At 36.7% G+C, this 27,887-nt stretch overlaps 2 long non-coding RNA genes across 2 annotated transcripts; one reads left to right on the top strand and one right to left on the bottom strand.

Moving 5' to 3' along the window:
• The first annotated feature begins 506 nt into the window (after window positions 1-506).
• On the top strand, window positions 507-16,979 carry LOC129658525 (uncharacterized). Its single transcript, XR_008717387.1, has 4 exons — window positions 507-646; window positions 5,128-5,293; window positions 5,499-5,633; window positions 16,828-16,979. It is a non-coding gene; the product is annotated as an uncharacterized LOC129658525 (long non-coding RNA).
• On the bottom strand, window positions 8,595-27,592 carry LOC129658526 (uncharacterized). Its single transcript, XR_008717388.1, has 3 exons — window positions 27,457-27,592; window positions 9,174-9,242; window positions 8,595-8,881 (listed from the first exon to the last, which is right to left on the bottom strand). It is a non-coding gene; the product is annotated as an uncharacterized LOC129658526 (long non-coding RNA).
• Window positions 27,593-27,887: the final 295 nt, after the last annotated feature.

Raw genomic sequence — 27,887 nt, 5'->3', positions numbered from 1 at the left:
ACAAAGCAGTTCATGATTAATCACTAAGCAAGAAGTATAAAATAAATGCTTAAATTTAAAAGGAATGAACACTGGGATACAGTGGTTTAGAAGACAAACTTGTTGCATTACAGATACTATTATTGATCAGTTTTAAATTAAATAAAAAGATTCAGGAATAGTTACAAAACCATTTCCCCCGCCTTTGGCCCAAAAGAAAGTTTGGAGAAATTTGGAGTTTAAGGAGATTTTTTTTGTGTGGTTAACCTGTCAGACATTGTTAACTCCAACTTTGATGAAATGTATTAATGCCTCTATATCTTTCTCCAAAGCAAGACTTACTGTTTTGTTCACTAAAACAAAACTCATGAATGTTAAAACAAAATTTTTAACCTGTCTCTTTTTATTTGGTTTCCTTCTGAGGTTGTATTGTGGGGCTTATAGCAGATAATTCATTGACACATGAGTAGAGTCAGCTGTTTGAGCCTAATTGTTTGCTCCTTGACTCCTGCAAACTCAACATTTGGCTGTCAAATCTGTGTTGTGTTAATGTAGCAACTGCTGCAACAACCTGAAGAATATATTTAATTGGATTTTTGAAAGTGATCATGAGAAATATTGAAAGAGAGATTTGATGAATGCACAACACTCTGAAATTAGAATTCAGGTATGAGGGGGTCTGAATTAGTATTAGTGTTGTTTCCCCTGGGGCTACTGTAACAAACCAAAAACTGGGTGGCTTTAAAAAAAGCAGAAATTTATTTTCTCACAATTCTGGAGGCTAAAATTTGACAAGATGATTCTGCCTGGGTTGTGTTCCCTTTAAAGCCTGTAGAGGAAAATTCTTCTTTGCCTTTTCCAGATTTTGGTGTTTGCCAGCAATTCTTAGAGTTCTTTGGCTTGTAAAGGAATCATTTGGATCTCTGCTTCTGTTGTTACATGGCTGTCTCCTCTTTTTTAAAAGGACTTGTGTAGTATTAAAGTAAGGACCCACCCTCATCCCATATGACCTCATCCTAACTTAACTATGTCTACCAACACCACTATTCCCAAATAAGGTCACATTTTGAATCCTGGGATTTTGGACTTAAACATGTCTCTTGAGAGGGTGCAATTCAACTTATAGCAGGGATACTTTAAATATAGGAAGTATTGATAGAAAGTCCAGGTTTGTGTGTGTGGGTATGTGTTTACTGTAACAAATTACCACAGATTTAGTGGAACAGTCTGGAAGTCTGAAACTGAATTAGTATCACTGGACTAAAACCCAAGGTGTATATATAAGGCTGTGTCCTTTTCTGGAGGCTCTGGGAGAAGAATCTATTTTCTTGCCCTTTTCAACTTCTAGAGGTGGCATGTATTCCTTGGTTTTGTGATTCCTTTCTCCATCTTCAAGGCTAGCCATGGCCAGTCAGACTTTCCCCTTGATGCCATCTCTCAGGTTCTGACTCTTCTCAATTGAGGACCCATTTGAAGATCATGGGCCTACTGGGATAAACCAGGATAATCTCTGTTTTGTAAGGTCAACTGATTAGCAACTTTAATTTCATCTACAACTTAACTTCCACCAATGCCTTTTAGCAATATATTCATGGGTTTCAGAAATTAAGATATGGACTGAGAAGTCATTAATCTGTCTACTATAGCCCAGTAAAATTTGTCTTTCTTCTCGAAACAAATTTATCCCTTCATAAAGTGGTAGGAAAAGTTATTTGGCCCAGAAAGCCTCTGTGTTCATGAACTGATTTGTTTTAAAGTGCCTCTAAATGCCTACTATCTGGCTGGAAACTAAACACACTTGAGTTCTTCCTCTCCCCGAGCTCCCAGTCTAGATTAGGAAAACTTTTTTGAACAAGAATTGCAATAAATGTGGTTTTGTAACTCAGGTCCATTTATAGTTGATTCAACATGATAGAGGAATACAAGGGACTTTTTCTAACAGGATCATGCAAACTTCTTAGAGAAAGAGGCAACTGAAAAGTGTGCATAAATATTTACCAGATAGAGTGGGTTGCAAGAAGGCAGAAAGAGAAGAATCTGTGTAAATGCAGAGAGGCAAATCAGAGAGGTGTCTTTTCAGGGCATTAAAAATGGTGCCTATCTCTTGAAGCACATGAAGCAAAAAGAAGGGAAATGAACTGGTACTGGAAGGAGGCTAGGTTCAGGTACAGGTGGATCTATGTGTCAGTAAAGAGAACTGAAATGACATACAGAAGGACCATGTTTCTTACACTTTTCAGGGAACTAGCTCCTTTCAGAATATGATAAAGCCCTTGAATCTCTTGCTTTGAATTCTAACAGTTATATGAAAGAGGAATACATGTCTTTTAATAGCGTAGAGAAAATATCCTCATATATGCACAAATCTGCGTATACAGAAATCTTTTACTTACTTACTTCAGGGGTTACAAAATCCCAATTTAATCTATCAAGTTTTTTTGAGTTTGTGGACTCCAGGTTAAAAGATTGAGGGAGGTGAGGATGGAGAGAGAGGGAGAAAAAAATACTTGGAGAATTATTAGCAAACTGTAAAAAAAAAAAAAAGAGAGTGGAATTATGTTCATAAAATTACTCCAGTGTGTGAATAGAAGTGAGGAGGATGAATCATGAAACAGGAATAAGGGATTAATTCTAAGTGTCCAGATGAGAAATCAAGAGCATTAAATTAGCAGTATTTTGGCTATTTTGTCATAATCTTAAGATAAACGTTTTAAAAATGGTTCTTAGTTATTTGTTACACCTTTCTAAGAAATTGGAATATATAGAAACAATGATAAAGGACTTGTGAAGAGGAATGTTACCAGTAAGTATTGAAATTTTTGAATATTTTAATGATGTTAAGCTGGATTCAGTATTTACAATAAATTCTAATGGATAAAATATAGAGAGAAACATCAGGGGATCAAGAAATACCAAAGTGTACACAATTTTTTAAGATAAATTTACTGAGATATAAACTTTATACTATGAAATTCACCTATTGTAAATATTTAATTGAATGATTTTTAGCAAATTTATAGAGTTTAGCAAGCATCACAACAATCCAGATTTGGAATCTTTCTACCATCCTTCCAAATTTATTCTATACTCTGCTCCTGCCTCAAAGTTACCTCATGCTTCTACACCTAAGCAACCACTAAAGTTACTTCATGTCTATGTATTTGCTTTTATTTGTTGGTTAACTGTTGTCATACTTTCCTTTAATTTATTGAGCATGGCTTCTTTTACTTCATTGAACATATTTATAATAGCTGCTCTGATATTTTTGTCTGCCAAGTCCAACACCTGGGGACAATTTCTGTTCTTGGCTTTTTTTCTCAGAATATAACACATTTCTATGTCTTTGCGAATCTCGTTATTTTTTTATTGTTGTTGAAAACTGGAGTTTTTGAATAGTAACTGTAGCAATTCTAAGTTCATATCCCTCCCCTCAAGCTCTGAATGTTGTCGTTGCTATTTTGTTTGTTCGTTTATTGGTTTCTTTATTTTGTTACTTGTTTTGGCTAAGTCTGTGACTCCCGTGGTGTTCAGCCTCTGATGTTTTTATTTATTTATTTTGTATTTATATTAAAATTTGGCCTTCTAGGATTTGCCTGTGTATTCCTTACCTGGGGCTTCCCAATAGTGAGACTATTGGTAAAGAATCTGCCTGCCAATGCAGGAGATGTAAAAGATGCAGTTTCAATTTCTGGGTTGGGAGAATCTCCTGGAGTCATAACTTTCCTTCCCAAGAGCAAGTGTCTTTTAATTTTATGGCTCCAATCACCATCTGCAGTGATTTGGGAGCCCCCCAAAATAAAGTCTGACACTGTTTCCCCATCTATTTCCCATGAAGTGATGGGACCAGATGCCATGATATTAGTTTTCTGAAAGTTGAGCTTTAAGCCAACTTTTTCACTCTCCTCTTTCACTTTCATCTAGAGGCTTTTTAGTTCCTCTTCATGAAAGTGAAAGTGGAGAGTGAAAAAGTTGGCTTAAAGCTCAACATTCAGAAAACAAAGATCATGGCATCTGGTCACGTCACTTCATGGGAAATAGATGGGGAAACAGTGGAAACAGTGTCAGACTTTATTTTTTTCGGCTCCAAAATTGCTGCAGATGGTGATTGCAGCCATGAAATTAAAAGACGCTTACTTCTTGGAAGGAAAGTTATGACCAACCTAGATAGCATATTGAAAAGCAGAGACATTACTTTGCCAACAAAGGTCCATCTAGTCAAGGCTTTGGTTTTTCCTGTGGTCATGTATGGATGTGAGAGTTGGACTGTGAAGAAGGCTGAGCACCGAAGAATTGATGCTTTTGAACTGTGGTGTTGGAGAAGACTCTTGAGAGTCCCTTGGACTGCAAGGAGATCCAACCAGTCCATTCTGAAGGAGATCAGCCGTGGGATTTCTTTGGAAGAAATGATGCTAAAGCAGAAACTCCAGTACTTTGGCCACCTCATGCGAAGTGTTTAGAAAAGACTCTGATGCTGGGAGGGATTGGGGGCAGAAGGAGAAGGGGACGACAGAGGATGAGATGGCTGGATGGCATCACTGACTCGATGGACATGAGTCTGAGTGAACTTCGGGAGTTGATGATGGACAGGGAGGCCTGGCGTGCTGCGATTCATGGGGTCGCAAAGTGTCAGACATGACTGAGCAACTGAACTGAACTGAACTGTGTCAGTGTTGGTTTATCCATTGTAATGTATGTATGTACCATTCTAGTGGGGAATGTTGATAATAGGGAGGTTATGTTTATGTGTGAAGAGTGGATATATGGGGAATCTCTGTACCTGATGCTCAGTTTTGCTGGGAACTTGAAATTACTCTAAAAAATACAGTCTTATTTTTTAAAAAAGGTGAAGGTGTTGAGAATTATGCCTGGTTGAGCAACATGAAGAACAGTCTTTAACTTGCTGTTTGAGTACTATAGACTAACATATGATTCATAAGAGGTCATGCTAAGAGCAGAATCAGGGGGCTGAATCAGAATACAAGCTAGATTAGACCAGATATTTATTAAAAATCAACAGAAGTTAACATGTACCCCCACCGCCACCAACATGCATTCTTTTAAATTTTTAATTCTAGTCTGTTTCTGTATAGTTACTAGAGAGAAGAAACTTAAACCAAATTAAAATATTTTTGTCTGTTTTTTATATAGATAACAACTTAAGCAAGAACTTGGAAATCAGTATTCTGATCTATATTCATTTAAGCAGAAGAATAATATAGGTGAGACAAGGGAATTTGGAGAGCGAGGAAGGAAAACATGTGCATCAAATAATAGGACCTGTTGGAAAAAATAGGAAGGAATTTGGAACAGGCTTGTAAGTATTGCTAGCATTGAGATGGAAATATTCCCTTAATGTCCTGTTCTTTGTAGGAACATTCTAATTTATCAGATACTATCTTAATTCAAGACTTCTCACTTCCACATCTTCTCTAAATGTTCCCAATATATCATTTTTCAAAAATGAAAGAATTCTTTTGTTTAGTCTCATGGAGTTTTTCCTTTGAATCTCTTGGTTTCAGAAAATTAGGAATTCTAAACAGAAATTGCTGATGAAATCTACAACAGATGTGAAGAGACTATAAAATTTGTGAACAAGGAACACCTCTTCTCTGAACTTGAGTTGGGTCACATACTAAATACCCTATTCCCCCAAGGTTAGTTTTATTTTGTTTTCTCAATTTTAAACCTAGGAAGAAGGAAGAACATGTCAGTTTCTGCTTTAGCCACAATAAAATTAATAATGCTTTTTCAATTCAGCTTTCTAAGCTAGATACAACGCAAGTCAAATGTAAAGAATTGTGGAGACATTGACAAGATGAAAGGGATTCCTATCACTTTCATCAAAACTTAAAGCACAATTTTTAAGTTCTTAAGTTTTAAGTTCATAGGGTAGTAGCCATAGGCAATCTTCACTTCTAAAGAACATGTCAGACTGCAGGTGTCCCTGGGGATTGAGGAAAGTCTATGGTTTATGTGCCTCTTTGTCTCAGGTTCCTCAATACATCTGTATATATGTGTGTGTGTGTGTGTATGTATATGTATATATATGGAACAGATCAAAGCTAGTTCTGTTTTTAGTTTATATTATATGATTACTTTTAATAGTAATTTTTCTCCACACATTCTACTCAACACTTAGGACCCCTGGGCTTGGTACAACCCCCTCTTTTTTTGATCCATTTTTTGAATTGTGTCTCTCCCTTCTGCATCTAAGAATCCACGAACAGACGCTAACAACAGTCCAATCTCAGTGTGTCATCTCTCTGAGGAGCTATTTGTGATTGTAAAGGAATGTTTTCTTACACTAATTCTTAGGCTCTCTCCACCAACTAATTGGGCTGACTTTGGACTCGTATATATTTTTGATAAGAATGTCTCTGGTGAATGGGGAGGTTCTGTTAAAAGCTTTTACACATTGACATTTGGTTCAATCAGGCTTTAGTTTTGTGTTTTTCAAACATGCTGTGGAAATATTCTTTTTTTTCAACATATTTTACTAGTTTTACTACTCTACTGTGTAAATAAAATCTAAACCATTGAGGAGAGGGGTAGAAACCAATATGTCAAAGAATCACACCAACTAACAAGAAGTTACTGGCATAGGAATTAAATTGGCAGTGGTGAAAACCTCATTACATGTTACACGTTTCATTTGATTTCATTTTAGTACCAATACCAACATTTTCAGATGTTAAAATATTTGGCAAGGACAAAGCTTCATTTCTTTCTATGAAACTAATACTAATTTTTTTTTATTGTTGACTATATTTCCTTTGGCAAACAAAAGCATTTATTCTCTAGAAAATTATAAAAGGCTAAATAAGACTGTAGCAATTGCTTCTCTACCACATAATTTTTCTTCTGAGAATTTCTTGTGAAATATAAAAGAAATCAATTTGTTGAATAGCAAGTCTTGGGTCAGATGGCATTAAAACATTGACTGGCTTCTTTATGAAATAGCTGATCTAATGTCAAGTTTAACTTAATTTCACGGGTTTACTCTGGAAGAAACAGAGGACTGGAAACCACGTAGGATTCTTAAGTATTCACCTATTTCCCTATCTTTTCCTGTAAATTTAATATCAATTTTAAGTTGTATACCTTTTTTAAGGGGCATTTTTATTTTCTATCAATTGTATGATGTATGTAAAAAAAACAAAACACCCAAACAAAAAATTAAACCCCCTTTTATATCTTTCTTTATTTGAAAAAGAAACTCCTTCAAGTTTTATGGAATTAACAAGAAAGTATCCCAACTCAATTCATAACCACTTTACTACTTACAGTTCACCCAAACTCTTAACACTTGGAGCATATTCAGTATTTCTTCACTTATGATGTTGAAGCAGCTAGTGGAATGAAAAACTGCATATCTTTCAGAAGTATCCCAGGGTATATATTAATTCTGTCTTTATGTGGTAAAGGTGATTTTACTTTATTTTATCCTAGCTATAAAACACTATGATGTGTCTTCTCATTTCTGCTACTTGTAAGATGTGTGTCAGGGGACTGATTATCTTTTCTAAGTGTCAAGTTCCTCTCTATAAACTGTGTGGGTGTGTGTGTGTGTGGAGGAGAGAGCAAGGTATTACATTCGGTATCAACTTTACATGGTCGTTCAGAGAATTAGATGAGACAACATGTAAATAGGACTTTCAACACAACACCTGACACATACTTTCAAAAGCCCTCAGAAAAAGTTAGCTAGCTAGCAAATAATACCAAAATAATTTATATCAAAGTCTATTTGGACAGTTTATCAAATACTTGAAAATTATAAAAAGGTCATAGAAACTTTGTTCTTTGGAGGCTGAAATTTCCCAACCAACATTATGAACTTTTGAAAGGAAAACTAAATTAGCTCTAGTGTTCTGTGTTAAGATGATTATATGTAGCCAGTGTTAAATCACACTCTTGACTAATATTTTAAGATGTACCTGCATGAACTATATACATTTACTGTTATATAGGTAATCACAGTTTCTACTGCATTCTATGTGAACTTTGTGGTTTAGTATTAAATTTAACACCTACCATTTGTTGCTTCTATTAGAGCCTAATGTAACAGTTCCTTTGATAGCATAAAATTTTGTAGTCTTACCATGTGCCAGATGCTGTATTAATCACCATTTTCTCAAATTCTCACTATGTAAATGTTTAATTACCTTATAAGTTTTGCAATATAATTCGCATTTTACGGTAGGAAAAAATGAAGGGTCTAGATGGCGATTGATGCCCAGGAATATGAAGTTAATCAGGGGCAGAACTAGGATTCACATGGTCATAATTTGCTCTTGTCCTGCTATGAATGAATCTTGGGGATAAGATAGAGGTAGGGAAACTAAGAAGAAGCTCCGTGGTCCTATGATAGCAGTCTAATAGATTAAAATTACCTTTTTATAGTAAGGGGGTCAATTAAACTTCTGCTATGATTGCCCAACTTCCATCCATTTCTCACCCTTTTTTCCCAGTGTTATCAGCTCTTAGCCTTTGAAGATATAGTCCATCCTTACCCCTCCTTCTCATAATCGGGCTTATTTGAGGAGTAATTCTATTGATGCTTCTTGAACTCTCATTCATTTTTATTATTTGACTTCTGCTTGTATTAGTCATTGAAATGACTCTTGTTAATGACTTTTACTTCAAATTATTATCTCACATTCAAAAGAACATGTAAAAGTGAAAGTGAGTCACTCAGCGGTGTCCGACTCTTTGCGGCTCCATGGACTGTAGCCTGCCAGATTCTTCTGTCCGTGGAATTATCCAGGTCAGAATACTGAAGTGGGTAGCCATTCACTTCTCCAGGGGTTCTTCCCTACCCAGGGATCGAACCCAGGTCTCCTTCATTGCAAGAGGATTCTTTGCTCTCTCAGTCACCAGGGAAGTCCTCAAAAGAATGTATCTGAGTTTAAATGAAGTGATGTTAGCATAGAAAAACTTCAAATTCATTTTACTTTGTGTATAAAAAAAGAATAAGCTAGCAATGAATTTTCAAAATTAATTGGTAAAAGATTATTTTAATCAATATAAATCCAACTCTAGTAGGAGTTAAGAGGAAAGGAAAGACATGGCTTACCTTTCTAACTGGCCTGATGTTAGCCATAGTTCTTAGCTCGTGGAATTAGGTCAGCAGAACTTGTTGAATGAGTGAATAAATAAAGATTTAACTTACCTCTTGGCCATTGCCTACTTACTTGTTCAGAGATTTCACTACTTCCTCCTTTTGTATCTTGTCTCCCATTACTGGCAAGTAATTTTTCTTGCTTAAATATTGGGAAGAGTATAGGGCTTAGTACTTTATTTTTAAGGTGGATCATACGCAATACCTTTGAGGATTACTACACTAGATCCTCTTCCCTCTTACATGGCAACACTGCCCTACACCCTGAAAAGCAGCAGATAACATATGACTGAAATGGTAGAGAATATTCAGAAGGAGTTTAGTGCAATGCTCCCATGCTCTTCTTCCAAATAGAGTTGAAAGTTTCAAATTTTGGAGAAAGATTATAGACAGGTGGAAGCTTTGCATAACTGTTCTCTAAGTCACTGTTAACAGAATTAAGAATACATCATATAAAGTAGTCAGGCCTTAAAGAACTACTTATGGTGTCAGTTTGATGAAGCCAATCCATTCCAAGCTTTAAACTTTAGTAAATGGCTCTAAAATCAATATGTAACCCAACATGAAGCCAACTGAATGGCTTTCAATTAGGTGTCATATTTTATCCTGAATTACTTTAAAAAATATGGGTACTTTGAAATTACAGTTCAAATTTATGCTTCTAAAGAAACTTGCCAAGAGAGAAAAGTTTATTCCCCTGATTTTCTTTAAAAATAAAAAAAAAAATAAAAATGATGAAGCTTATTAAATCTGAAACTTAGATTTTAACAAGTTGCTGCTGCTGCTGCTGCTACTAAGTCGCTTCAGTCGTGTCCGACTCTGTGCGACCCCATAGATGGCAGCCCACCAGGCTCCCCTGTCCCTGGGATTCTCTAGGCAAGAACACTGGAGTGGGTTGCCATTTCCTTCTCCAATGCATGAAAGTGAAAAGTGAAAGTGAAGTCGCTCAGTCGTGTCCGACCTTTAGCATGGACTGCAGCCTACCAGGCTCCTCCGTCCATGGGATTTTCCAGGCAAGAGTACTGGAGTGGGGTGCCATTGCCTTCTACCCACCTTCAAAGCATTCTTTGAACTATATAGTTTCTTTGTGGGAGGGAGTCATTATTGACTCTAAAGTAGCGTTTGCTTAATCCACTATCCATCATTACCTTCTACTCAATGCTTATGTTAGTGTACCCTAATATATCTTTGAGATCTAGCAAAGGATTTTAAGTGTATGTTTGACAACAGACATATATTTTTTCCTTTCTCTTTAGGGATAGAGATAGTAGATTTGGAAATATGTGTGACACATTCTAAAATTTAAAAAATATATTGTCATTATATACTAATATCAATTAAACATAACTTTAACACACAAATTTATTTTTGCTAAAAACTGATGCTGTAGAATTCTGTAGATTAATGTAAATAAGATAATTACTTAGGTAAAACCTCAACAGTTTGCACATGAACTATACTTAATGAAGCATTGATTTAAAAAGAAAAGTCTCCAAGGGAAAGTAAAAGCAGTTATTTCCTTAATTCATTGGTATAATGTTTCCTTGATTGAAATAAAGGAACAAATTATGAGGATCTATTCAAAAATAAAATAAGCAAAACCATTGCCATTTTATTCCAAATATTTGAGTAACCCTCGTGATGGGTCACTTCCCAGCTCACTGCTCAGATATCAGCCTATGCCATGCTCCACTGGGGTTGTGCAGTTTTCTTCTCCAAGTGTTATTTAGGAGTTTGGGTTCATTATAACGTTTATGTATAGTAGAATCAGTCTCCCAAGTGCCTTATAATTACTTTTTAAAGCAATATGCTACTTAAAAGAGTATTATTTTTCAACTTTCATAACTTTCCCCCCATTAAGCATATTTATCTTTCAACACACTTGCTGGGAGTGTTGGCTCTGGTGGTATTGCAGAAAGGACCAAATTGCTTCCTGTCTACCAGGCAGCCATCCTAAAGTAACAATTTGGATCAACATGATATAGGCAGCTTTAGTGTTCATTAAATGTAATGAATTCTTTTGTTTTAAGCATATCCAAGTCATTAGTTGTTTACAACTGCATTTGTATTCTTCTTTAACTTTTTATATTACAAGTCATACTTCATAGATGTTTAGCATTGGGAAGATCATGACAATCTCTTTTTTGTTCATTTTCTTATTTTTTAATTATCACTAATAAAATCATAATACATGATTTCATAGAAGTGCAGTCACGTATTAATGATTAATGAAATAACTTATCTTGAATAATTCTAAATTGATTTTTTGTTTATTTATTTTTTTTTTTTAAATCAAGAATGTGTTATGCAATTTTGAAGTGGTGGACTGCTGCCCTGGATAACCACTGCAGTGGTTTTGAAATTCATATTACTGATATTGCAATAATGATAATAGTAGTGATATACAAATAATGGTGATCATGAGTACAAAGTTCTTTGTACAAAATTTTTCATCTATCTATTTTTCACAGTATTTTGAAGACAAACATTTTGGTCTCTGATCTTACTGTCTTAAGCACAGTGCCTGTAAAATATCTGTCACCCAGTTGCTATTGTTCACTTGCTAAGTCACGACTGGCTCTTTGAGACCCCGTGGATTGTAGCACACTAGGCTTCCCTGTCCTGCACTATCTCGCCGAGTTTGCTAAAACTCATGTCCATTGACTTGGTGATGCCATCCCACCATCTCATCCTCTGTCACCCCCTTCTCTTCCTGCCCTCAATCTTTCCCAGCATCAGGGTCTTTTCCAATGAGTTGGCTCTTTGCATCAGAGGCCAAAGTATTAGAGCTTCAGCTTCAACATTAGTCCTTCCAATGAATATTCAGAGTTGATTTCCTTTAGGATTGATTGGCTTAATATCCTTACTGTCCAAGGGAGTCTCAAGAGTCTTCTCCAACACCACAGTTCAAAAGCATCAATTCTTTGGTGCTCAGTCTTTTTTACTGTCCAACTCGCACATCTGTACATGACTACCGGAAAACCATAGCTTTGACTATACAGACTTTTGTGGGCAAAGTGATATCTCTGCTTTTTAAGATATTGTATGTTGTCTACGTTTGTCATAGCTTTTCTTCCAAGGAGCAAGTGTCTATTAATTTCATGGCTGCAGTCACCATGTGCAGTGATTTTGGAGACCAAGAAAATAAAATCTGCCACTGTTTTCACTTTCCCCCATCTATTTGCCATAAAGTGATGGGATTGTATGCCATGATCTTAGTTTTTGAATGTTGAGTTTTAAGCAGTTTTTTTATTCTTCTTTCACCCTCATCAAGAGGCTCTTTAGTTCCTCTTCATTTTCTGCCATTAGAGTGGTATCATCAGCATATCTGAGGTTGTTAATCTTTCTCCTGGTAATCTTGATTCCAATTTGTGATTCATACAGCCCAGCATTTCTCATGATGTACCCTGTATAGAAGTTAAATAAGCAGGGTGATAATAGCCAGCCTTGTCATACTTCTTTCCCAATTTGGAACCAGTCCATTGTTCCATGTCCAGTTCAAACTTTTGCTTCTAAACCTGCATACAAGTTTCCCACGAGTCAGGTAAGGTGGTCCGGTATTCCTTTCTCTTTAAAATTTCCCACAGTTTGTTGTGATCCACACAGTCAAAGGCTTTAGTGTGATCAATGAAGCAGATGTAGATATTTTTCTGGAATTGCCTTGCTTTTTCTCTGATGCAACAGATGTTAGCAGTTGGACTCTGGTTTCTGTCTTTTCTAAATCCTATTTATACATCTGGAAGTTCTAGGTTCACATACTACGAAAGCCTACCTTGAAGGATTTTGAGCATTAGCTTGTTAGAATATGAGATGAGCACATTAGTTTGAACATTCTTTGGCATTGTGAGATTGGAACGAAAGCTGACCTTTTCCAGTCCTGTGACCACTAACATTTTTTCCAAATTTGCTGACATATTGAATGCAGCACTTCACTTTAATAGCATCATCTTTTAGCATTTGAATTAGCTCAACTGGAATTCCATCATCTCCACTAGCTTTGTTCATAGTAATGTTTCCTAAGGCCCTCTTGACTTCACATTCCAGGTTATCTGGCTCTAGATGAGTGACCACACTATTGTGGGTATCTGGGTCATTAAGACCTTTTTTGTATATTCCTGGTACCACTTCTTAATGTGTTCTTCTTCTGCTAGGTCCTTTGTGTTTCTGTCCTCTAGCATACCCATCCTTGCATGAAATGTTCCTTTGGTATCTCTAGTTTTCTTGACAAGATCTCTAGTCTTTCCCATTCTATTGGTTTCCTCTATTTCTTTGTTCCCTTAAGAAGGACTTTTTATCTCTCCTTGCTATTCTCTGGAATTCTGCATTCAATTGGGTATATCTTTCCCTTTTTCCTATGCTTTAGCTTCTCTTCTTTTCTCAGCTATTTGTAAAGCCTCCTCAGACAACCACTGTGCCTTCCTGCATTTCTTTTTCTTTGGGATGTTTTTGGTTACCTCTTCCTGTAAAATGTTATGGATCTTCAGCCATAGTTCTTCAGGCACTCTGTCTACCAGTTCTAATACCTTGAATTTATTCATCACCTCCTCTGTATAATCAAGGGATTTGGTTTGGGTCATACCTGAATGGTCTAGGGGTTTTTCCTATTTTCTTCAATTTAAGCTTCAATTTTGCAATAAGGAGTTCATGATCTGAGCCATAGTCAGCTCCCAGTCTTGTTTTTGCTGACTCTATAGAGCTTCTCCATCTTCAGCTGCAAAGAATATAATCAGTCTGATTTTGGTACTGGCCATCTGATGATGTCCATATGTAGAGTCGTCTCTTGTGTTGTTGGAAGAGGGTATTTACTATGACCAGTATGTTCTCTTGATAAAACTCTGTTAGCCTTTTCCCTGCTTTATTTTGCAATTCAAGGCCAAATTTGCCTGTTACTCCTGGTATCTCTTGACTTTCTACTTTTGCATTCCAATCCCCTATGAAGAAAAAGACATCTTTTTTTGGTGTTAGTTTTAGAAGATCTTGTAGGTTTTCATAGAACCCACAACTTTAGCTTCTTTTTCGTTAGTGGTGGAGGCATAGACTTGTATTACTCTAATGTCGAATGATTTGCCTTGGAAACAAACTGAGATCACTCTGTCATTTTTGAGATTGCACCCAAGTACTGTATTTTGGACTCTTTTGTTGACTACAACTAACTATGATTCTTTTGTTGACTATGTCACACAGTAGGTATTCATTATGTAATGTTAAATTAATATTATTTTTATTCAAATTCCTTCAACTTGTTTTTAATGGGCTAGAGTGATATATTGGAGAAGGCAATGGCACCCCATTTCAGTACTCTCGTCTGGAAGATCCCATGGATGGAGGAACCTAGTAGGCTGCAGTCCATGGGGTCGCTAAGAGTTGGATATGACTAAACGACTTCACTTTGACTTTTCACTTTCATGCATTGGAGAAGGAAATGGCAACCCACTCCAGTGTTCTTGCCTGGAGAATCCCAGGGATGGAGGAGCCTGGTAGGCTGCCGTCTATGAGGTTGCACAGAATCAGACATGACTGACGCGACTTAGCATCAGCAGTAGCAGCAGCAGCAGAGTGATATATGGAAAACGCTAAGCAGTTCTAAATAGGAGTGGTCCTTAAATAATAAAGGAAGGTGAAAGGGAGAGAATTAACATTGAAAATCCACGGTGGGTTAAGTATCACACTAGGAACATCCTCTCTTCATCTCATTTAACAAGTTCATCTTTGCTCTAAGAAAGCTATTACCCCACTATACAGATAAATCATTTAAGCATGGAAAAGTGATATGGCCGGATAAATGCCTGGATTAAATATACTAAATCTGCTAATTCTAAAAGTATAATTGTTTCTATTATTACTCAAAGTCTGCAGTGATCAGAACTACATTTGTACTAAATGTTGTGACTTATTTCCACCTACTATTGATTTGATATCAATTTATGTAGTAGTTCATGGTTCTGACAATTTTTTGACATAGAAAAGTTTATTTGAATTTAGTATGTATTGCAGACACTGGTGGCATCTCATCCATTTCCCTCTGTGCTCACTATTCCCGAGAGCTTCCATTATCTGCTCTCTAACTCTTTGCCTGAAGGTTTCTTTGACATCAGAACTCCCTGTGGGGTACATAGAGTAGCCAGACAGTAGTAGACAAGTAATGCCTCGTGGAAATAGCTCTCAAACCATGATTGCTAAAAATTAGTAGGTAAAGTGCCCAGCTCCCTCTCCCTTCAATGGGCCAGCAACTCTGCAGCATGTTCCACATGATTTCCTAGAGCTCCCCAAGTGCCCACAGAGATCACAGCCACAGAAGTCATCTGCTCTATAATACAGCCATTCTTAGCTTCACTTCCTTTCTTTTTCATTTCCCCATTTCTGACCAGAGCTTCTTGGGATCACCTCTGAAATGAGCAGCTTTCATTCATATGCTTGTCTTGCATTCAGATTCTTGTGGAATACAATCTAAGCCACAAAAGATGAATTTTACTTTATACAAGTAAAGAGAGACTGAGATTTAGATGAAGTTGATACCCATTCATAGGGAATAAGTGATCAAGTTTAACCTGAGTTTTCTGTCACCACGTTCATCTTACTTTCTGTGAAGTGTCTCCAGTTTCTTTTCATGGCCTGACTGGCATAGTGGGTGTGGCTCTCTGTTAACACAGCTTTGTAGTATTTTCTTCTATTCCACGTGTGCAAAAGCAGAGGGGCCAAATCAGGGTGTCTGTTTCTGCTTGGGACAAATGTAGTTTTTGGCTTGGGATAGCTTGGGACTTTAGGTTCTATCTGAATTAAGATATTTTGCCTATGTGCATCGGAGAAGGCAATGGCACCCCACTCCAGTACTCTTGCCTGGAAAATCCCATGGACGGAGGAGCCTGGTTGGCTACAGTCCATGGGGTCCCTAAGAGTCGGACACAACTGAGCGACTTCACTTTCACTTTTCAGGTTCATGCATTGGAGAAGGAAATGACAACCTACTCCAGTGTTCTTGCCAGGAGAATCCCAGGGACGGGGAAGCCTGGTGGGCTGCACAGAATTGGACACGACTGAAGCGACTTAGCAGCAGCAGCAGGAGCAGCAGCCTATGTGCATATGCTTAGTCACTCAGTCATGTCCAACTCTGCAGCCCCATGGACTGTAGCCTGCCAGGCTTCTCTGTCCATGGGATTCTCCAGGCAAGAATATTGGAGTGGGTAGCCACTCCCTTCTCCAGGGCATCTTCCTGACCCAGGGATTGAACCCAGGTCTCTTGCCTTGCAGACAGATTCTTTTATCATCTGAGCCACCAAGGAAGCATGTTTTGCCTATGGCTAATATCAATTTGGGGATCTTAATTTTAGACTTAAAACAGAACTTTCCTGAGATTAGTATGTATAAAACTATACTCAACTCTTAATAGACAATTCTATCTGCTTTCACCAAGGGTGGAAAAACAAATATACAACTCTGAGTTGAATTATAAGTAAAACTTTCCCTATATTGAATACTACACTGCAAGTCTGTAGGAACTATGTTGATGCCAGTCATTGTTTTGTCCCAGTTTTTGTTCTCTGACACTCTGTTTATATTGGCTGCAGTACCCGGACTATTTCTGTCTGCATTGTCAGGCTTGACACAGGAGGCCTTTTGACTCTCCCCGCATGTAACTCAATACCCCACAATTACTAGACATGATGCTTTCATTTCCCCGTTTCCTTTCAAGGTTTTAGCCTTTTGTTCTTGGATTTTTCTCTCTCCAGCTTCTGCGTATTTTTTGTACTCCATGAGGTGTGCTACCTTGGCTGTCACTCTTCTGCTGCATGTCTCCTGAACCCCGTGGTAACTCACTCAGAATGCCAACAACATTCACAATTGGGCTGCTCCCCTTCTGGTTTTTCACTTGTAGGTTTATTTCCTCTGCAGTTTATTTCCTTAAACAACTTGCTCTCAAATAAAGTCACTCAAATTTTATTTTGTGATTTACATGGAACATGAGTGATGCTATTCATCAGTTTTTTTTTTTAATTTCATTTTATTTTTAAACTTTACAATATTGTATTGGTTTTGCCAAATATCGAAATGAATCCGCCACAGGTATACATGTGTTCCCCATCCTGAACCCTCCTCCCTCCTCCTTCCCCATACCATCCCTCTGGGTTGTCCCAGTGCACCAGCCCCAAGCATCCAGTATCGTGCATCGAACCTGGACTGGCGACTCGTTTCATATATGATATTATATGTATTTCAATGCCATTCTCCCAAATCATCCTACCCTCTCCGTCTCCCACAGAGTCCAAAAGATCAGTTTGTTTTATTTCTCATGTATGGGGTTATAAGTTCTGGGAAGGCAGATGCCTTGTTTCTTGTTTCCTAGTGTATCCCCAGGTGTCAGCACATACCCTACCACAAAGTAGATACTTAGATATTTGTTGAATAAAAAATGCCTCTTGCTCAGGGAAGGTATTGAAGAGCTCCCTCTTAGAAAATAATGCCTTTGGTATTTGAACATGAAAGTTCTGCCTGCCAGGGAGACAAGTGATGAAGAAGATAAAGCAAGATGTGCTCCATTGTAGTTCTGTAGAAAACTTTAATCACTTACTTTTTATAATATGAAATTATTTTTGCAAAAAAGAAACCATACTATTTTATAAGATGGTTGTTTGCTTTCACTGAGAAAACAAGAATTTATGAAGGCATTCCACAGAAAAAGAGCTATGATTTTTTCCCAATGCATGTTTGTCTGAAGTTAATGTAACCAGTAAATTGAACAAATGTAGTTTGTGGTTAGGATTATAAAAAGATTTACTGTCTTTTAAGTGTTGGGACATGGCTCAATGAGCTAGTTTATCCCTTTATCAGTGAACCAACCTAGACTTCTTAAAGGAAGCTCATTTCTCATGGTAAAATTATATTAAGACATGGCTGCCTCACAAGTCACATGTTGGCTAAAATTTATCTGGTGGATTTGACTAAAGCAAGAAATCAGACCAATTCTATTTCTATAATAAGCATATTACTAGCTAACATGGTTGGGTGCTTACTAAGTACCTAGTACTAGCTAACTAGCTAACATATTTGGGTGCTTACTAAGTACCTAGTACTAAGCTGTTTTATATAGATTATTATTTAAAGCATTATTGAGTGATATTGTTTACCAAGGACTATTCTGTATTTTATATGTATTAACCAAATTTAGTCTTCACAATCGGAGAAGGCAGTGGCACCTCACTCCAGTACTCTTGCCTGGAAAATCCCATGGATGGAGGAGCCTGGTAGGCTGCAGTCCATGGGGTTGCGAAGAGTCAGACACGACTGAGCGACTTCACTTTCATTTTCACTTTTCACTGTCATACATTGGAGAAGGAAATGGCAACCCACTCCAGTGTTCTTGCCTGGAGAATCCCAGGGACGGGGAGCCTGGTAGGCTGCAGTCCATGGGGTCTCACAGAGTCAGACACGACTGAAGCAATCCAGCAGCAGTGCAGAGTAGATTGAGATTGAATTGAACTTTTGATATTGAATTTTGAAATTCTAACATTAAAAGATTCCTATTTACATAAAATTCTAAAAAGTGATTACTAAATAACCTTCCAAGATGTGGTTGAATAAATTATTCAACAAAAATATAAGCAAGCAGTGAGAATATTAGATGGTTTATATATTTAAAACTCTAAGTAATGTTAAGAATTTACTTCTCCTTAAACAGTTATCAGTGATTAATATTTTATTAGATCACTATAAAGATGCATTTTAGGAAAAATAATGAAGCTTCAATTTCTACTGTTGTTCTTGTGTCTTTACCTTTGACCAAAATTGGACCACGTCATTCCTCAGGTTTGTATATGATCCAGAGCTTCTTGGTATTCTTTCTAAAACTGGAAACTTTAATAACTTGAACACTACAGCTTTTTCTGATACTAACCATAACTATATCAGGAAACAAAAATGTTAGTTTGTGCTCAATCAATTACTCATCTACTCCCAAACCAAAAGTGTTCTGTTTATATAAGAAATTCAGTCTATTAAAGGCATTAGTATAGGAAAAAAGGTTTACATTTCAGAACCCAGTCTGGACTTACTAATTATTTTTTCATATGGTAGGTCTTCTAATTATAGTGGAATGCCTTAATAAATACGTTGGCTTTGAGAATATAAATGGATTGCAAAGTAAAATACACTAATTCTACTTTGAACATTAGTTGAATTTTGGCCTATGACTTTAACGTATTATTTGGTGATTAACACTTATAGGCATTTTTCACCCACATCTTCATTCTGCCTTTACCTCCCAGCAAGAAAACATAATGGTCATGTTTATATATTTATGCAGATATCTACTTACACAATAAATGGTATTAGATAGACAATTCTACTGTTATATATTCTGAGGCTTTAATTGTAAGAACCTCTTGGCTAAAAAGGGCCCATCCCACATAGACAAATACAAAGAAGGGCTGTATTCTTTTCTTGTAAGCCACAACTAAACTTTGCACATATAAATGTTCTAGATTTCCTAAAAAAAATCTCTAAATGTGCTAAGTTTGGTTATAATTGCCACAAAAACTGTATTTTATTTTTAAGCTTATATATCGAGAAATTTATAATACATTGTCTCATAATAAACAGAAACTCAGAGTAAGAACAACTTCTAATGTGTCTTAGAATAAATCAAAAGTGACTATAGAGATTGCTATATCTCTGTGTTTCAAATGAGAACTAAAATTCAGCACAATGTATCTTCACAAGGTGTTAGATCCCATTCATAACAAAGCTGACTCTGGATCATAGGCATCACAGTTTAGAATGTAAATTAGAATGGATAACCATTGCTGGGATGGCTCAAACAGTAAAGAATCCTTTTGCAATGCAGCAATGCAGGTTTGATCCCTGGGTTAGGAACATCCTCTGGAGAAGGGAATGTAACCCACTCCAGTATCCTTGCCTGGATATCCTTGTCCAGTATCCATGGACAGAGGGGCCTGTCAGGCTACAGTCTATGGGGTCACAAAGAGTTAGATACTACCAAACAACTAACACTTTCACTTTCAGGATGGATCAGTGTTCTTTGAATCATCTAATCTATCAAGCTCTAGTACTCATCTTTTAAATGCTAAAATTGCAAATCACCATGAAGGCAGAAAAACATTTTTCTTCAAGAAGAAAAAACTACACATAAATATTCTTCTGAAATGGGATCTCCTTTGGCTTAAGTGGAAAAAATGCCTGACAAAAGTGATAATAGACCAAAGAAAATTGAGGGAGTTTTTCAGTGGAGTAATGCTAGGATTACACAGAAAAGAGCAATTCATTAGCTCAAGGTTGGCCATAATTGGGACCAGAATTTGCAACTTTCTTTGCACTGTTATTTGAGGGGAACATCAAGATCCTATTTTGTTAGACATATTTTCAACCAGCCTCTGTGTTTCCTGAAGTTACTTTTGTTCTTTTTAAGAATCAAGATATTGCTAACAAGTAGTTAGCAAATACATCACATTTATGGCTAACACTGTTATCACCACCAAGAGTAGCAATATGTGTGTGACCTTAGTTAAATGAGAAATAGAGGAATATGGGTTCATATCCAAGTCCCATGACACTCACTGGAAAGGAAGTGTGTGAATAGGAGAGACATTGATCACTATAAGGAGCTGAAAGAAATCACCTAAAAGAGATACAGAGGGATGCACAACACAAACATTGCCTGTGTCAGACTGCATTGAGTCAATTCAAGACAACACTGATTGCGCTCACTTTGGAAGTACACATATTCAAATGAGGCCTTGTATTATAATCTTTCATTGAATCTTCTACTTTTCATTCATAACATTCACTATGGCTTATAATGATATATTTGTAGGTGTCATTTTTTTTTAAAAATTATCTCCCAACCAAATAACACACACACATAAACACACCCACATCACATACCAATATCCACACATACATGACCTCTTTGGGTCTTGAGGACGAAAGATCTGATGATTTCTTTACAACTTTGTCACCAGTCTCTAACTTGGGCCTTGACACATCAAAGTTGCTCAGTGAATATTTATTGAATGAATAAAAGTAATCTTAAATTATATTTAAGAGAGTTGTCTAATCTGTGAGGCCTTTGTTTGATGTTATCTACTGTCACTTAAATGATTTAATCCTGACAAGTAAAATGCATCATCCATTGTGGGAGAAATAGAGTAATAGCCAGGCTATAGCTAAATTTAAGCTCACTTTTTAAAATGTTTGAGTATATTTGCTTTACAATATTGTATTAGTTTCTGCTGTACAGCAAAGTGAATCTGTTATATGTATGCATATATCCCCTCTTTTTTAGATATCCTTCCCATTTAGGTCATTGCAGAGCACTGAGTAGAGTCACCTTGCTATACAGTGGGTTCTTATTAGTTATCTATTTTATACATAGTGTATATACTAATATGTCAATCCTTATCACCCAATAGGCCTGCTTTTAAATGCCATGGGCATAAATGTAAAAAATTGCTAAAGGCTAAAGTAGCTGTTCTTGGGTTGGATAAGTTCAACTATGTAAATCATAAGTAATTATTGCTTGTGAGATGCCATGGCTTTTCTGAAAACAAGAATCTCTAAGTTGAAGGAGTCATTCTTAATCTTTTTAAATATCCTTGTGTGAGCCATCGGCAGTGGCCACTGGGTCAGAATCCAGAACCACTGAGGTGTTGGCTTGAGCTGTAAGGGCTACTTCAAGTTCTCTCACGTGTTCTTGATTAAAAGTGTATATCTGCTGAAAGCCAGCAATATGTGGAAAAGAAACTTCTGCTCAATGATTATTTACTTTGGGCTAAAAATGAATACCACAGCTGGATTCTTTCTACATCTTTTTTTTTTTTTTTCTCTCATTTTGACCGCTGCTTTTGAGAATAAAGACATTGGATTGTTAAAGAGTGTTGTGGAAATTTAAATTTGACTTTTCCCTGCTTTAAAATTTCAGGGGCTCTCCATAGTTCTCTTGCTTTCCTCCCATGTTAGGAACTCCTTGATCTATGATAGGATCACATTTTATTTTGGAGAAGGGACATCCTCAGGCCCCACTCCACCTATGACAAGAAACATTCTCTTATGTCTCCTGCCACTGGAGCAATGAAAACATAATTTACTTTTTCAACCCAAGTTAGAATTCCACAAAAGTGAGCACAGCTATGCCTGGCTGATTGAATGAAACTGAGTCAAATTTAAACATTGACTTCTAGGCTCCAGGATCTGAACTTACCAAACTCATTATTGAAGATGATTTTTTTTCCCACCAAAACACATGTTTTATATCCATCCATACATTATTTCTCCTTAGGAAGCTTAGAAAGTCAGCCTGGTTAAATCTGTACTAAAATGACCTTGGCTGACAAATGTCTTACAATTTAAAGGTCTATTTACCCAACTTGTTACTGTTATTTCTACATAGGAATTTTAGTGCATCATTGTGACATTGGGTTGAGTTTTAAAAAGCAACCAACCACCACCACCAGCAACAAACTGTCGGTACATTTAAATTTCAGTTTCCTAGGTTAACTTTAGAAAGCCTTTCAGTCAGTTTAGTGGCTCTGCTGCTGCTGCTGCTGCTAAGTTGCTTCAGTAGTTTCCGACTCTGTGCGACCCCATAGACAGCAGCCGACCAGGCTCCACCATCCCTGGGATTCAGTCATACCCAACTCTTTGCAACCCCATGGACTGCAGCACGCCAGGCTTCCCTGTCCATCACCAAGCATCTCCCAAAGCTTATTCAAACTCACATCCATTCAGTTGATGCCATTCAACCATCTTATCCTCTGTTGTCCCCTTCTCCTCCCACCTTCAATCTTTCCCACCATCAGGGTCTTTTCCAATGAGCCAGTTCTTCACACCAGGTGGCCAAAGTATTGGAGTTTCAGCTTTACCATCAGTTCTTCCAATGAATGTTTAGGACTTTAAGATTTAAGATTGACTGGTTGGATCTTCTTGCAGTCCAAGGGACTCTCAAGAGTCTTCTCCAATATCACAGTTCAAAACCATCAATTCTTCAGCACTCAGCTTTCTTTATAGTCCAACTTCATATCTATACATGACTACTGGAAAAACCATAGCTTTGACCAAATGGACCTTTGTTGGCAAAGTAATGTCTCTGCTTTTTAATATGCTGTTTAGGTTGGTCAAAACTTTTCTTCCAAGGAGCAAGCGTCTTTTAATTTTGTGGCTGCAGTTACCATGTGCAGTGATTTTGGAGTGCCAAAAAATAAAGTCTGCCACTATTTCCACAGTTTTCCCATCTATTTGTCATAAAGTGATGGGACTGGATGCCATGATCTTAGTTTTCTGAATGTTGAGTTTAAAGCCAACTTTTTCATTCTTATCTTTCACTTTCATCAAGAGGCTCTTTAGAAAGCCTTTAAACCTTTTTATAAGGACAAAACAAGCATAATAGGAATATTTAAATAAGCATAATTAGACAGTGAATTAAAATACTTAGCATAATGTTAACCAAATGTTTTGTTGCTTAAAATACCAAATCTCACCACATTCACCCTAGGGATATCAGATGGTGCATTGTTATAACATAGTGGTAAGTGGCTTGGAAGACTAGCAAAATGACCTTCGAGCTTCCCTTGTGGCTCAACTGGTAAAGATTCTGCCTTCAATGAGGGAAGACCTGAGTTTGATCGATGGGTTGGGAAGAGCCCCCAGAGAAGGGAAAGACTACCCACTCCAGTATTCTGGCCTGGAGAATTCCATGGACTGGTAGTCCATGGAGTCACAAACAGTTGACACGACTGAGCGACTTGCACTTCACTTTGAAACAAAATGACTTTCAATTGCAAAAAAAAAAAAAAATGGGCCACCGTAGTTAGTGGATGAGTAACTCTGAGATAAGGGCCATCAAGATGGTTAACACTGTGCCAATTGGAGCCACCAGGGAAGCCCCTTGCATTTAAATGTAATTTCCTAACGGCATTTAAGTATTATTTTCTTTTCTTTGTTCTTGGTATATTTTTGGTGTTTCTAAAGACTAAAAATCCTCAGTAAATTATAGATAAGCTCATAAATCTGTGTTAATATTAAGAATAAAGGTGATATTAATTTTAATATAATTATAAATTAAAATTTTTATTTTAATGCTCTTATATTATGTGTAAAGAAGTCTGTTTTTTTTCAGGCTGTTCAAAAAACAAGAAACAGGGCTTGTAACAGAAGCCACAGTTACTCATAAAATAATATCTAAGCAGCTGGTAGCTTTATTTTATTTTCAGTCTAAAGAGGAGCCAGGTTGTGTTTTAAGATTTGTCATTTTAATGTCCTTAAAAAAAAAAAATAGGCAGTAAGTTGTTCCAACCATTTTCTTAATATATCCCAGTGTTAGAAATTATTGTCTAGTATACAAAACTATTCATTTAGTTTAATTCCATTATGCTTCTGTAGTTGAAGATTTTTTAAATTCTTCTACATAAGTAAATGTTTTGCCGCTGATACAGTTCCTTTTGTTTTCATAAGCACTTACTGATACTGGATACTTTTCATCATAATATGCTTAGGTTATAATTAAATTTCCTAATGGTTATTAAATAATCATAATGTGACAGTCTTGAAGTAGAAGTTTAAGACTTTTCTGAAGAGCACATATATATATGAAGGAATAAGACTGATGTGCCATAATGATTTTTATTTTTTTCTTTCAATCTCTTAGTAGCTTTCAGGATGGGAATAACTAAAATAATTGCAAAATAATTCAATTTCAACCACCACAGATTTAGTTTGGGGACTTAGCTATATATTTATAGATAGCAATGTGGACCAGGTCATATGTACAAAAATGTGTTAGACTTTCTTATACAATTTTTTATGATCAGAATAGAATTTGTCCATCATTTAAGTTACCCACTAACCTTGAAGAATGTTGACAGAACCCCTGATAGAAAATTTTTTACAAGGTCTGTTAGATGTTTCATAGCAAAAAAGGCAGTGCTATACATAGTTGTTATTGGTCATTGATAAATGTTGTCCAGAAGGCTCATAAGAAAAAAAAAATGTATCTAAATCATCTATATGTATTATTATTACTAAAGAAGGTAAGGTAATTTTTCTTCAAATGTGGTTCCTCTTTTGTGAATTATTATGTATAGGAGTTTACTTCTTTATAGTTATTGGGCAAATGGAAGAATTCTGGTTCTTATACTTGCATATTGTGTAAATTGTGAATCACTATAAATATAAGTAATTAAAAAAAAAAGAAACTGGGCATCACAAAAACAAAGCAGCTGAAAAATTGACAGCATGAAAAACTAGAAATTTCTCGGGCTCCAGAATCACTGCTGATGGTGACTGCAGCCGCAAAATTAAAAGACACTTGCTCCTTGGAAGAAAAGCCATGAAAAACCTAGACGGTGGAGACATCACTTTGCCGACAAAGGTCCATATATAGTCAAAGCTGTGGTTTTACTGGTAGTCACGTATGAATGTGAGAATTGGACTATAAAGAAGGCTGAGCACGAAAGAATTGATGTTTTTGAACTATGGTGCTGGAGAAGACTCTTGAGAGTCCCTTGGACTGCAAAGATCAAACCAGTCAATACTAAAGGAAATCAACCCTGAATATTCACTGGAAGGACTGATGCTAAAGCTGAAGCTCCAATACTTTGACCATCTGATGCAAAGACCAACTCATTGGAAAAGACCCTGATAGTAGGAAAGACTGAGGGCAGACAGAGAATGAGATGGTTGGATGGCATCACTAACTAAATGGACATGAGTTTGAGCAAACTCCGGCAAATAGTGAAGGACAGGGAAGCCTAGGATGCTGCAGTCCCTGGGGTCACAAAGAGTCAAACATGACTTAGTGACTCTACCACCACAGCAACAATGTTTAAGCCAGATTTTAATGTCTTCCTGAAAACATATATATATATATAAATCTCCCTTATGTGTGGGTATAATTTGACACGAGTTATCAAAGTCTCAATTGAAGCTTAGATTTTGTGGGTAACTCAAGACTGTGCCTCTCTAATGAACAGTGAAGCAAGTAGTTTGCTTTAAAATAAAACTATTATGAACTTGTACTTTTTAAAAGCACAATAAAAATTGATTACTCGATAAATGATCAAATGCATATATTTGATGGGTGTGTTGCATTTTTATTTACCAATGTGTCTAAAATCTTGCTCTCAGTCTGGCTTATTTTGTCACAGTCCAGAAAAATTTTGTGGACCACTTAATGCTAATTTGAACACCATTTAGTTAAGAAAATGTAATACCAATAAATATCTTGGAAAAGATTCTTTTTATCTTCTCCTGAAAATAAGAACATGAGAAAATTTTAGATTTTTGTCAGATACTCTAAATACATAGGCATAATACCTATGTAGTTTTATATACTTTGATACATACATAACTGATAATTAGTAGTAGTATTCCATTCTAAGCCTCAGCTTGTCATTGTTAAATGCCCATAAGTATTTTGCTGAGCCTTAAAAGATTGTATGAGGATTGAATGTAGTAATTTATGTACAGGGTGTAGTGCAGAGGATAAACAGTAGCTATTACTACTATTGTTGAATATGTCCCTTGTGTTTTCTGTCTCTTCCTTCTCATCCTCAATTTCTTTCTTAGTACTCTAGGAATATCTGACAGTAAGCATTACTTTTGTCATGCATTTATTTGAAGAGTAGCATTTTAGCAAATGTCTAGTCACTATTTGTTTCCATAAAGAATTCCAAATTCTCTAGGCAATCCAAATCTCTGTCTACCAGAGATTTACATGAGTGCTAAAGGATCTTGAATTCTTTTCGGCTCAGCTTTTTAATGACTCAGTATGAGTATCAGATTTAGCAGCATTCCTTCCAGAACACAGAGATGGATGACATTCTGTGATCTATTTTTTCAACCAAGTGTATGCTGCAACACAATTATAAAAATTCCTTCGGAACTATGAGAATTCACACTACTTAATGGCCATAATGAGGGGCACTTCAGGCCACTGTAGACTGTAACTCTGAAAGTTTCATTCTGATATGCTTCTCTAAAGCTATGCTAAACTGTGTTAACACTTAAGATAACCCTTCTTTAAAAAAGCTGATTAAGACCCTGTATGCTACTTAAAGGGTCAGCAAAAATGCTGCCATAGGCTGTCCTACAGAAGATTATCTCAGATCAGTCCAGTGAGAAAGGTTAGCAAGTCATGGGAGTACCTTCAGTGAGCATCAAAAGTAATTGTTGAAAGGCTCCTGCTGAGAACACTGAATCCCACAAGTAACCATCACCACTGATGGAGCTACCACCACTGATTGATAATGAATCCTATCAGAAAGCTGCAAATACTAATTGAAACTGGCAAGCAGTACGACTAAGGATTCTCCTCCCCTGTGCTCTTATATGACTGTCCCAGCAATACTTACCCCATGGCCTTGGGATCCTGGCAACTTCTCAGATCTGAGGCTTCATGTTCTTCATTTCTATTATCATCAACACTTAGCCCTAGAGGCTAAAACATAGTAGAAGACAAATGAACATTTAATTGGGGAGGGAAGGAAGGAAGAAAGAAAAGAGGAAGGGAGAAAGGAATTGAAAGAAAGAAGTAGATTAGTGACGGGAGTTATTACTGAGATTAGAAAATAGATAACCAGATTGGAAGGATTTAAAGGTCAAAGAACACTTTTCCTGTCACTGTTCAGATTGGATCAGATCAGTCGCTCAGTCATGTCCAACTCTTTGCCACCCCATGAATTGCAGCACGCCAGGCCTCCCTGTCCATCACCAACTCCCAGAGTTCACTCAGACTCACGTCCATCGAGTCAGTGATGCCATCCAGCCATCTCATCCTCTGTCG

This window comes from Bubalus kerabau, chromosome 8, assembly GCF_029407905.1.
Source record: "Bubalus kerabau isolate K-KA32 ecotype Philippines breed swamp buffalo chromosome 8, PCC_UOA_SB_1v2, whole genome shotgun sequence".
In the NCBI taxonomy this organism is placed as follows: Eukaryota; Metazoa; Chordata; class Mammalia; order Artiodactyla; family Bovidae; genus Bubalus; species Bubalus kerabau.
This window is presented reverse-complemented; position numbering and strand designations above follow the sequence as displayed.